Raw genomic sequence first — 13,368 nt, 5'->3', positions numbered from 1 at the left:
GTGCTATGAAATAATTGCCCTCTCCCCTACAAAGAGTGACCCTTCCCCTCACAGCACTAATATAACACTGTTTCTCATTGGTGGGTTTTTGGATTTGTTTTGTCGAGTTTTGTTTGCTTAATGTAGTTTTTACAATGTTCTTTTTTTTCATTTTTTTTGTTATTTCAGAATATTAGGGGGTACCTGTGTTTTGTTTATATATTTTGGGTTTTGTATAAATTGAGTCAGAGTTATAAGTGTGCCCTTCATCCAGATAGTGTGCACTGTACCAGACAGGTATGAATTTACTCACCCCCTCCGCATCCCTCCCTCCTGCTTGATTTTCATTGAGATTTACTTCCATATGTGCACTTAAAGGTTGATCCATTAGTTCCAACTGGGTATTAAGTACATGTGTTTGTTTCTCCATTCTCTTGATGTTTGACTTAGAAGTATGGTTTCCAGTCTCATCTAGGTTATCATAAAAGATACTAGTTTGCCATTGTTTTTATAACTGACTAGTCCTCCATACTATACATGTACCACATTTTATTAATTCATTCCCGTATTGGTGGGCACTTGGGTTGTTTCCACATCTTTGCAATTGTGAATTGTGCTGCTTTAAACATTCAAGTGCAGCTATCCTTTTTATAAAATGATCGTTTTCCCTTTGGTTATATATACCCAGGAGGGGGGCTGCTGGATCAAATAGTATGTCTACCCTAAGTTCTTTGAAGTATCTCCATACAATTTTTCCATAGAGGTTTACTAGTTTGTAGACCCACCAACAATTTTTAAGAGTTCTTTTATCTCCACATCCATACCAGCATCACTTGTTTTTAGACTTTTTAATATGAGCCATTATCATTGGAGTTAGGTGATATCTCACTGTGGTTAATACCAAAGCCACCTACAAAAGAAAACTACAGACCAATATCCCTTATGAATATAGATGGAAAAATTTTCAATGAACATTGGAATTCAGCCGGACATCAAGAAAATAATTCACCATGACCAAGTGAACTTCTCCAAGATACAAGGATGGTTCAACATACACACATCTATAAATGTAATTCACCACATAAGTAGACACAAAAGCAAAAATCTTATATATGATCCTTTCAATCAATGCAGAAAAAGCATTTGACAAAATATACCATTCATTTTTATAAACCAAACAACACATAGTTTATAAATTTCCTCTCCCCTAACTCTAGCCAATTGAATATACTATATATGGGCATAATGTATGTGTATATACACATTTCAAAGCCTACTTTTTTAAATTAATGGATTAAATTAGACAAATGTAATTAATTTAATTAAATAATTAATTAGACAAATTAAATTAATTTAATTTGAAATTTATTTGAATAAATAAAAAGTGGCATTTCAAATCAATGAGGAAAACTCTTAGGCTTAAGTGATTCTCTTGCCTCAGCCTCCCAAGTAGCTGGGACTACAGACACCCGCCACAACACCTGGCTATTTTTTTATTGCAGTTGTCATTGTTGTTTAGCAGGACTGGGCCAGGTGCAAACCTCCTAGCCTCAGTGTATGTAGTCGGTGCCATAACCACTGCAGTATGGGCACCAAGCCATAAAATCCTTCTTGAATAAGATGCCTGAACATCACTTAGATAACAGTTTTCCCTAAGCTAATTTATCAATTTAATGGAATCCTAATAAAAATCTTCCCATTTTTTTTCCTTCGGTAGACAAGATAATACCAAAGTCCATATAGAAAAAAAACACACAAGAATGGTCAGGAAAACGCTGAGGTCAGTGGAAGAATAGAGGGGGAAAAAAGGCAGACAGACAAGATAATTTAGAAAGTCTGAAAATTGGCTCAAGTATAAATGGAAATTTAATATTTAACAAAGAAAGACTTTTCTGGGAACAACTGGATAACCATTGAGGGGAAAAAAAGATAAAGTTAAAACCTTTCCCCCTACTATAAAATAAGGATAAACTAAGAATCAGAGATATAACTGTAAAAAAATGAAACATTACAAGAAAGAATAAAACATGGGTAAATCCCAAATGTCTCAAATCTCCCTCTGCCTTTCCTTTATTAGAAAATTTGTCACTGGAATAAGAGCCCACCCTAAATTCAAGACAATTCCATCTTCTGATCCTTAACCTAATTATACCTACAAAGACTTTTTCCAAATAAAATCACATTCACAGGTTTCAAAGTGTAAGACTTGTACATATGTTTTGGGGGGCCACTCTTCAACCCAATATGTAATATCCATAAATCCTATTTCTAGGAATTTAGCCTAAAGACACACCTCTGACCATTTTAAAAATAATTTGCACAAGGTTATTAATTGAAGCATCATTTCTAATTCCAAAATATCGGAAACTACTTAATGGCTGCACAATTCATTGAAGAAACAGTAGAGCATTACAAAGTTGTAAAACAAATGAGGATTACTATGCACTCATTTCGTGAAAATAAAAAGAAATACAAAAGCATGAACATGTAGCTTGTCCTTCTGCAAAGAAATACAGGAAGAATTAACCAGAAAGTAACTCAGTGGTTACTTGTAAGATATTGAGGAAGAGTCTGAACCAGAGTGGAAGGGACGGAGCGGGAAAGGCATTTTTCTTCATGTGCCTTTCTACTTTAGACTTTTGGAACAATGTTAATATTCTATTAATTAAAAATACAATTAAATGTCAAAGATGAGAAAGACCTAAAACTGAATTTTAAAAAGGAACTCAGATATATTCCAAATAGATAAACACACTGATAGGGCAAGAAAAGTTAATCTAAGGAACTTTGGACAACATAACCCTTAGTTTTTTATTTAAGAATATAAATAAAGTTCCCATAGCTCAGTGGTTAGGGTGCTGGAGACATACTCCAGTGCTGGCAGGTTTGAACCCCACTCAGGCCTGCTAAACAACAATGACAACTACAACAAAAAAAAAATAGCTGGGCATTGTGGCAGGTGCCTATAGTCGCAGCTACTTGGGAGGCTGAGGCAAGAGAATCACTTAAGCCCAAGAGTTGGAGGTTGCTGTGATCTGTGATGCCACAGCAATCTACCAAGGATGACATAGTGAGACTCTGTCTCAAATAAATAAATAAATAAATAAAACTGAAAGAATATTAAAAACTGCAAACAAATGTTGAAGCCTTCTTTATTTATTTTTCATAATGGAATAGGTGTAAAAGATATGGCATAATTTATATGTATTGTAGGATTGCACAAAGAAGGAAAATGCTTACATAGAACAGGGTAAGCAAAAAAGTAAGGTTGGATATGAATTGGCCATATGTACTTATGGTTTCTAGTACATTCCTAATATATATTTATAACTGGGACAATTTGAACATCTAAATACATATGCATGTATACTTATATATATTAGGAAAATTAACAGATTAAAAAGCATTGAGCAAAACTGAGTCCATGAATCTATACTGACAATGCTAATAAATAAATATCCCTATATTTACCTGTAAAAAAACAGGTGAAAATGATGGCAGATGTGACAGATGCAAGTATGGATACTTTTTGTAAAGAGGATGGGGTAATAAACTAACTGATTCTGCACCCTGCAAAGAGGAAGGATGCTAGGATCTTCATCTCCTTGTACTGCTTTGTCCCTTAGTTGCCTTTGTAAGCCCCCAGACTCAATTCAAGCAGTACTCTGAGAGTCCGAACATCGCTGCAAAAGCATGAGGAGTTTTTATTCAAGCTCAGAGCGTGGGATGCCCCTTTAAGAAAAAGTGGGAACAGACCCTATAGACTATCCAGAATGTCCCTTTATACCCCTCTCTCTTCCCTCCCATTAGTCCATCCCACCCCGTCTCCTTATTGGTAGGTAAACCCTGTCTGTCCCAAACTGACAGGTACAGGGTGGTCGTGTTCTAGGCTGATTGGCTCAGGGATGAATTCTCTTAGTCTCAGTTGAGCAAATAAGAAGAAAGGGATAAACGTTGTGCAAAGGGGGCAGGTGGGGCGTGTGTATAGTAGAGTGGTGAGTGCAAAGAGGGTGGGCTGAATGCACAAGGGGGCAAGTAGGGTGTGTGCATAGTAGAGTGGGGAGTGCAAAGAGGGGAGGGGGTCAGGATATGGGCTGAGTGCACAAGGGGGCTTGCCCAACACCCAGGTATGCGATAATGTCCTTGGTATGTGGTGGCCTGTTGTTCTGAGTAAACAACAAAAAGGAGTTAGTTTGATTTGAGTCAGTTTGGCTCTCACATTCCCCCCTCTGCCTTGAACATAGAGGAGCCCAATCATGGGCTCCTGGCAAGCTCTGGATCTTCGCTGGTGTCAAGGGGGGTATAAGAGGATTGCAAGACTAGAAGTTGAACTGCATTAATCCTATTCTGAATGAAGACTAGTAGCTTATTGATTATACATGGACCAATTGTTATTAACAGCAAAAGGATAAGGAGAGGGCCAGCTATAGTGGATAATAAGGTTGTTAACTAAGGAGATTTAGAAAACAGGCTTTCATACCAGCCTTGGGATTGTTCCCTTTCTAATTTCCATTTTTGGAGCCCTTCTTGAACTAGTTCCATTGATTGTTTTACTACTTCTGAGTGATCTATGTAAAAACAGCATTCTTCTCCAAGGGCGGCACATAGGCCTCCTAAAGGAGAAAAAGTAAGTCTAATCCCCGCCTGTTTTGAAGAATCACCTCCAAGAGGGATGTTAGTGATTCTTGCAAATGTGAGATGGATTTTTCTATTCTTTCTATATCTAAATCTATCGTGGCCCATAGGGCCCTGTAATTTTTATCCTGCAATACTAGAGAGGATATTCCAGTTCCTGCTCCAGCAACTCCAAGCCCCATTAATACAGCTAAGGTTACAGCTGTTACTGGTTCCCTTTTAACTCTATGCTGTTGGCTGTAAGTTTCATAAGCTAAATATAGCTTATCTTTGTTATAATAGGTAAGTCTAGGAATTAGTTGGACTAGGACCCAAAAGTCACGGGTTACGTTTAGGACCACTCCATTTAGACATGGGGCTAGACCCGTGGAGCATGCCCACCAGGTATTATTAGGAGGAATCAGGTATCCCACACCATCCCAGGTCATGGTGTTGGTGCACAAGCCTCGGGACATGGGTCATTGCCCTACACAGGTCCCTTGGCCTATAACTGACTGTAGGGTAAGCCTGGGTCCTTGCTGAGTCCACCAGCACTCGGTGTGTTTGTCAGTATTAATGGGGCTCCCTGCCACTGCTATTCCTTCATAATAAGGTGGTTTTGCGTTTAGACAAAGCCAACACCCTTTAGTGAGGTTGGGCTGGGAGGCATTAAGTACCCAATAATTGCTGATGATTATATTCCATATGAGGTCTGGGTCAGGTGTTAGGGTTGGAGTGGCTAGAGTAGCTAGAGTAGTTGCTATTTGAACTGGCACAGAAGTAGTAACTACAGAAACAGCGGCTGTTGGAAGTAGTGCAGGGGGATTGAAAACGGGGTTGGGCCCTAATCTCGTAGGAGGTCTTGTTACGGGGAGACTATACATAGCTCGAATTCGGAAGACAGCGCCTGGGTCTGATTCTAACTTCAAGTAAAGCTGCATTCCCCAGTCACTCCCTACTTCCCATCCCCCTTGCATCTTTTTACCCCTTTCTGTGAAATTAATGCGGACGATGTCACATTTTGGATTTTTAGAGAGGCAGGTACCTGGACAGGTGGAATATCTTCTCACAGTGATTAAATCATTTCCCTGTGTTGGTTTCCACCAGATTTGGCCCGTGGTGACACAGCTCCAGTCCTTACAGAAAAAGGAGCCTGCTCCCCCACATTTGTCTGGGAGGTGCCCTGGGCACACATAGAAGGTACCTGATAAGTCAGGTCTACACCATAGTGGAAGTTTAAACAAGTCCTCCAAATCGAAATAGAGGTCCAGGAACCAAGTTCTTTTAGGATAGACTCTGGAAGTCTGGTATAGGATTTCCCTGGTGTCAGGCAGGAGCACCTGCAAGGTTGTATTCAGAGGGCTGTGGGGGCTGGTAACTGTAATATATGCATTTAACAGGATAGTTAGAACCCCTCTAACCACCCAAGCCTCCATGTTAGTTCCATTTTCTTATCTTGATGCGGAGCAGGTTGACGGGGTCTCTAACGGCAGTCCAACTCTGTGCCTGGGTGTCTCATGGAGCTGGGAATGGGTGGACGTGGGAGGAGTGGATCCACGCGTCAAGGCCATCTACTTTCACAACAGTTGGGGTGGTGAGGAGCACCAAGTATGGACCTTTCCACCTCGGTTCCAGTGTCTCTGAACGGTATCTCCGGACCAAAACAGTCACCTGGTTTGAAAGGGTGGGGGTCAACATTAGTATGTTTAGCGTACAGCTGTCTCAGCCTGGGCCAAATATCCGCATGTACAGCTTGGAGGTTTTTCAGGAACTGTCTTAAATCTGGAGTAGGGGAATGTTCTGTTTTAAGAGCAGGAAGTATAGGTGGAGGAACCCCATACATTATTTCATAGGGGGAACAATGTAATTTATAGGGGGTATTGCGTATCCTAAATAAGGCTAAAGGAAGGAGCGTTACCCAGTTTTCGCCAGTCTCTAAAGCCATTTTTGACAAAACTTCCTTTAAAGTTTGGTTCACCTGTTCTACCTACCCGGAACTTTGAGGGCGGTAGGCACAGTGCAATTTCCAATCTGTCCTTAAAACTCGAGCTACCCCTTGACTTACCTGAGAGACAAAGGTGGGTCCATTGTCTGACCTGATAGTCAAGGGGTATCCAAACCTTGGGACTATGTCTTCCAGCAGCTTCTGGACTACTTCATTTGCAGTCTCCTGTTTTGTAGGGAAAGCTTCTGTCCATCCTGAGAAAGTATCTGCAAAAACTAATAGATACTTATACCCATATTTCCCTGGTTTGATTTCTGTGAAATCTATCTCCCAGTGGGTTCCTGGTCTATGCCCCCTCTGCCTGTGGCCTGTGGTGTTATGTCCTGGGCCTACATTAACCATGGGGCAGATTTTGCAATTGGCCCTAATTTCCTCTAAGGTTCTTCTTAAATGTCTAATATAGTATGGAGAGGTACGGAGTAGCTCCTCCATCTTCTGCACCCCCAGATGAGTCACCTGGTGTAGCTGGCAGAGGAATTTAGTACTTATTTCCTTAGGTAAATAGATCTTATCTTCCACGAGCCACCATCCATCCGGTCTCATGGTCCCCTGGTGGCTTTTTGCCCATTCCTTTTCTTGGTCAGAATATTTAGGAGAGTCCTCTAAAATAGACTGAACCTGAGGGGCTCAAGTAACCAGGACAGTATTATTACTCAAGTTAACAGTTCTCTTGGCTGCTTCTCTGGCTGTTAAGTCAGCCAACCTGTTCCCTCATGCCACCTCATCAGTTCCTTTCTGATGTCCTAGACAGTGTACTACTGCCAACATTTTGGGGCACCACAGAGCCCTGAAGAGGGCTTGGATTTCCTGTTTATTTTTAATGTCTTTGCCCTCTGCCATGAGGAGCCCTCTCTCTCGATATATGGCTCTGTGTACATGGACAGTAGCAAAGGCATACCTGCTATGAATATAGATGATAATCTCTTTTTTGTCTCTGAGCTCTAGAGCCTTTATGAGGGCTATGAGCTCAGCTTTTTGTGCAGAAGTTCCAGCCGGGAGGGGCTCAGCCCAAAGGACTGAAGTGGCTGTAGTGACAGCTGCACCAGTCCATCGAAGTCCAATGTCCATGTAGCTCCTACCATCAGTGAACCATACTTCTCCTGGCAGAGACAGGGGGTATCTTTTAGGTCTTTCCAAGTTCCATGGGCTTGTGCCAGGACCTCTACACAGTCATGCAAGGGGTGGTCCTCAACCTCAGGTAGGAGGATAGCTGGGTTTAGCAGCACAGGAGCCGTGAAGTCAATTCTGCCAGGGTTGAACAGCAAAATCTGATACTGTAGAATATGGGCATTACTCAGCCATCTATCTGGGGGCTGTTTGAGCAGCCCCTCAATGGCATGGGGGGCAGTAATTATTAGTGATTACCCTAGTACCAGTTTATCTGCATCATGTACCAGTTCGGCTACTGCTGCCACAATTCTGAGGCATGGGGGCCACCAGCAGCCACAGTGTCTAACCACTTAGACAAGTATGTGACTGGCTGGTTCCAGGGCCCCAGGGGCAGAGTAAGAACTCCCTTTGCTACTCCTTTCTTCTCATCTACGTATAGACGGAAAGTTTTGGAGGAGTCAGGCAGGGCTAGAGCTGGGGCTGAGAGCAATGCTTGTTTCAATTCTTTGAAGGCACGGTCATGCTCCGACGCCCATGTAAACATTGCCCCCGTTTTGGTTAGTTCATATAGAGGTCTAGCCAACTCTGCAAACCCCGGAATCCATAGCCGGCAGTATTCTGCAGTTCCCAGGAATTCACGTACTTGATGTACATTGCTGGGAGTCGGAATCCCCATAATAGTCTGTGTTAGGGAGGGGGTTAGCCACCTTTGTCCTCTTTGCAGTTTATAACCTAAGTAGGTTACTTCTTGTTTGCAGACCTGGGCCTTTTTGGCTGATACGCGATACCCCAATCCCCCAAGGTTTCTAAGTAACTCTTGGGTTGCCAAACGGCAGTCCTCTTCCGAGGCTGCTGCTAACAATAAGTCATCAACATATTGTAGTACAGTCACAGTCTCATGGGCCCATTTAAACTCACTCAGATCCTCATGTAGCACCTCATCAAACAGGGTGGGCAAGTTTTTAAATCCCTGAGGCAATCTTGTCCAGGCTAGTTGACCAGTGATACTGCTCTTTGGGTCCCTCCACTCAAAGGCAAACAATAGTTGACAAGCAGGAGTGAGAGATAGGCTGAAAAAGGCATCTTTTAAATCAAGCACAGAGTACCAGGTTAAGGATGGCTTTAAGTTGCTTAGTAAAGTATAGGGGTTGGGGACCGTTGGATGGATATCCACCACTCTTTTATTCACTTCCTAAGATCCTGTACAGGTCTATAGTCCCCATTTGGTTTCTTTACTGGCAAAAGGGGTGTGTTCCAAGCTGATTGGCATTTCTGGAGGATTCCTTGCTTTAAAAGGTGTTTAATATGAGGAGCTATGCCTTGCCAAGCATCCTGACTCATAGGATATTGTTTTATGGCGATTGGGGTAGCTCCTGGTTTTAATTCAACATGGATGGGGGGGGTGTGTAGCTCGCCCAGGCCCCTCTGTTTCTGCCCACGCGTCAGGGAGTTCCGTCATCCACTGTGTCACTAAAGTGTCCAGATCAGTTCAATCTTCGTTTTCTAAGAGATGGTGTTCATCTTCTAGTCTCAAGGTTAGGACATGTATAGGGTGTCCTGACTCTCCCAGAAGCTGTACCCCTTCTTCTGTGAAGTGGATCTGGGCTTTCATTTTGCTCAAGAGATTACGTTCCAATAATGGATAGGAACATTCAGGTATAACCATAAGGAATGAGTCACTGTTCCATTTCCCAAGTCTACTTTCCGGTTAGTAGTCCAAGAGTACAGTTTAGTACCTGTAGCTCCCTGTACTAAGGTCTTTCTTTCTGACAGGGTACCTGTAGCCTTCTTTAGCACTGAAAATTGGGCTCCTGTATCTACCAGGAAGTTGGTTGGTTTTCCCGCCACCTTTAAGGTTATCCAGGGCTCAGGAAGGGAATTTGAGCCCTGACCCCTTCAATCACTGTCCTCTGTTGTGACCAGGACTTTAGACATTTGGCATTTCTGTCTCTTGGGGCATTCCCAAGCCCAGTGTCCTGATTCTTTACAAAAAGCACATTGGTCATTCCTGAGAGGTGGTTCCCTTCTATTCCTTCCCTTCTCCTCTCCCCTGTCTTTTAAATAAGGTTGAAGATGTTTCTCCCTATCTTTGGGAGGGGCGCTGGCTGCAAGAAGAATCTGGGCGAGGTCCCTGTTTCTGCACCTCTCGACCTTCCTTTCCTTATCTTCTGGTGTTTCTCTATTGTTATACACCTTCTCTGCTGCCTCTACCAATTCTCTAAGGGTCTTCTCTCCCAATCTATCTATTTTTTGTAATTTTCACCAGATGTCAGGGGCAGATTGATTAATGAATGCCATGGCAACAGTGGACCGATGGTCAGGATCTTCAGGGTCAAGGGGGGGTCCACTGTCGAAAGGCATTAATTATAGTTTCTAGGAAAGCTGCCAGAGACTTGTCCTTACCTTGTTTAATATCACTTTACTAAGATTTGTGGGCTTATGAGCAGCCACTCGGAGGCCGGCTAGCAGAGTCTGGCGATAAACTCGTAGGTGCTCCCTACCTGCAGCCTTGTTGTAATCCCAGTTAGGGCAGTGGACTGGGAAGGCCTCATTGATGTCTGCCAATACCTGTGTGGGCACTCCTGTAGGGCCTAGGACATTTTGTTTGCTGGCTTGGATGATTCTTTCTCTTTCTTCAGTAGTGAAAAGGACCTGTAAGAGCTGCTGGCAGTCATCCCATGTTGGCATATGTGTGAACAAAACAGTTTCCAGTAAGTTAGTTAAATATTTGGGGTTATCTGAAAAGGGGGGGTTCTGAGCCTTCCAGTTGTAAAGATCTGAAGTAGCAAATGGCCAATAATAGTACTGCCGATTGCCGTCTGCATCGGGAGTGCCATACGCACGCAAAGGGAGAGCCACCGCCCTATCTTCATTCTGTGCCCCCAGCCTACTTCATGTCCCCTGTGCCAGGGGACCATCCGTTGTTGATTCAGGGGCAATTTGTGGTCCCTGAGCCCCCTGTGCTTCCTCCTGGTTCTGAGGAGGGGCTGTGGGCATATTCGCATGTTAAGGGGGAGGGAAGGGGTCTTCTTCCCCTTGAAGGATAGGATATAGTTTTTTTTTTTCCTTAAGTTCAGTACTCTTTTCCCTGGCTGCCAGTATCTCTGCTTTTATTAAGTATGGTGCCACTCATGGGAGGGGATCGATGACTAAGGACTCCCATACAATAATATATGGTACCTGATCAGGGTGTCCTCCTTCTGGCTGGAAAACCTTGTTCTTTACTGCTTTTATCAGAGGTAAGTGAAAAGTCCCCTCCCGAGGCCACCCAACTCCAAAGGTGGGTCATTCATTAGTACAATATGTGTGGAGGTGGGCCTTCTTGATATCTACAGACAAGTCATGGGCCCTGGCCTTGATCTTCTTGAAGTATCCCAAGACTAGTTCAATGGGGGAAGATGGTGTCTGTCCCATTTTGCCTTCAAGTACAATAATAAACACACTTGGCAAATACTACACAAAATACCTACAAAAAGTAAAAATTTTCCCTTCCAAGTTTCTAGGCAAAACTGGAACTGGGTTGATGGTGGGGCCCCATCCGGTGGTCATAACTCGCCTCGTCTCTCCACCAATGGGATTACCTTTCCAGGCTCTAAAGGAATGGGAAGTTCTGCTCCCCAAATACCCATAAAGGGGGTGGGCTTAGAGCTAGATTAATCTCTTTTGGTATAGGGGGCATACAGTGTGAGCAAAAGTTTAGCCCCAATCCTTAAGAAGCTGATGAAAAGTGGCCAGAAAGCTGGGCCAATGAGACTAATCCTGGAGCCATCCCACAACTGTTCCCAGAGGGCCAGTGGTACATCTACACAGGTTAGGGAGTTTGTGCCCATATCATTTGGGCTGCCTTCTTCCCTGGTGGGGATGGAGATCTAGCCCTGGTATAAAGGAAAATTTGGCTAGGTGATGAGGGACGCCTGTGTAGGCTGACAAAAGTTATAGGATTGTATCCAGTCCCTCAAATCCTGGATTGACCACCTGGGGGTGATGGAAAAATAGATGGGCAAGACACTCTGCAGGGTTGGTGTTTTGCACCCACCACAGAGTTACTGAGTAAAGGGAGCACAGGAGACAGGACCAGCTAACTGTCCTAATGGGGTGTTCCACATGACAGCCCTCAGTGCTACACCTTTTAGATAAATGCCATGAGTATTCAGAATGATAAAGGATTCTAGGTATACTAGAACATGTGGAGCAACAGTGGACCTTTGCTTGACAAAACAAACACTCTCTCTATGGGTATGTAAACCTTACTATTTGTTGGGCTCTCTTTCCCACAGATCTCGTAACCTGCTTCCACGACTGGGCAAATGGAGTTCCTTTTTTAGGTCATGTAAAGAAAACATGAGACTTGGGGGGGGGGTTGGGATAAGAGCAAGGTTAGAGTAAAAACATGAGACTTGGGGGGGTTGGGATAAGATCAAGGTTAGAGTAAAAAGCAGAAAAGGAAAGCGAAGACTGCAAATCATCTGGGTCAAAATCAGAGAGAGTCCCCTGAAAGAACTGGTCTGTGATCCACTCAAAATAGTGTTCAGGGCTGAGGGACTGGGGTCTCAACCAGTCTTCACAGAGATACCAGGTGAAACACTGAAACCTGCAGTTTGAACACAAATAAGGTAAGCAGACCCTGTGTAGGTTTAACTGGCAAGTTTTACACAGTGTCCCATATATATGTATACATATATGGGTGAAAGCATCAAAGAAGGAAAAGCAGTGGACAGTTCTTAAAATGCAAACAGAAAGGAAAAAGTAAGTTAACAAAAAAACTCACACTTAAACACTTTAGATAAGCACACTGTCCAGGGGGACTCAAACCCATGCTGGCCCTGACTGAGTTATAGACAAGCACACTGTCCAGGGGGACTCAAACCCATGCTGGCCCGGATCGAGTTGTAGACAAGCACACTGTCCAGGGGAACTCAAACCCACGCTGTCCCTGACTGAATACAAAGATCTTACCACGCACTGGGCTTCCTTCCTGGAGTGTCTCATCACCTGCCTCCAGACTGGTCCCTAGAGAACGTATATGTAGTAGGAGAAGACGTCTCCTCTCCCCCCCTTCATGGCTCTGGGCTGTGATGCGTCCACCTCCCCATTCAGCCATGACCCACAAACACAGATACAGGGACCGACCACAAAAACGACACTAGACAGCTTGCAAGCAGACAAATCTCACCGATCAGTGTCCCTCCGATTTGGGGGGGTCTCTCAGAGGGGCTAGAATCCCGGATGGGCCCCCAAATGTATGGCCCCAGACTCAATTCAAGCACTACTCTGAGAGTCCGAACATCACTGCAAAAGCATGAGGAGTTTTTATTCAAGCTTAGAGCCTGGGATGCCCCTTTAAGAAAAAGCGGGAACAGCCCCTACAGACTATCCAGAATGTCCCTTTATACCCCTCCTTCTTCCATCCCATTAGTCCATCCCACCCCATCTCCTTATTGGTAGGTAAACCCTGTCTGTCCCAAACTGACAGGTACAAGGTGGTCGTGTTCTGGGCTGATTGGCTCAGGGACAAATTCTCTTAGTCTCAGTTGAGCGAATAAGAAGAAAGGGATAAACTTGTGCAAAGGGGGCAAGTGGGGCATGTGCATAGTAGAGTGGGGAGTGCAAAGAGGGGAGGGGGTCAGGATGTGGGCTGAGTACACAAGGGGGCTTGCCCA

Source organism: Otolemur garnettii, unplaced genomic scaffold (genome assembly GCF_000181295.1).
Source record: "Otolemur garnettii isolate 467f Iridium unplaced genomic scaffold, OtoGar3 scaffold00020, whole genome shotgun sequence".
Lineage (NCBI taxonomy): Eukaryota > Metazoa > Chordata > Mammalia > Primates > Galagidae > Otolemur > Otolemur garnettii.
Note: the sequence above shows the minus strand (reverse complement) of the source record.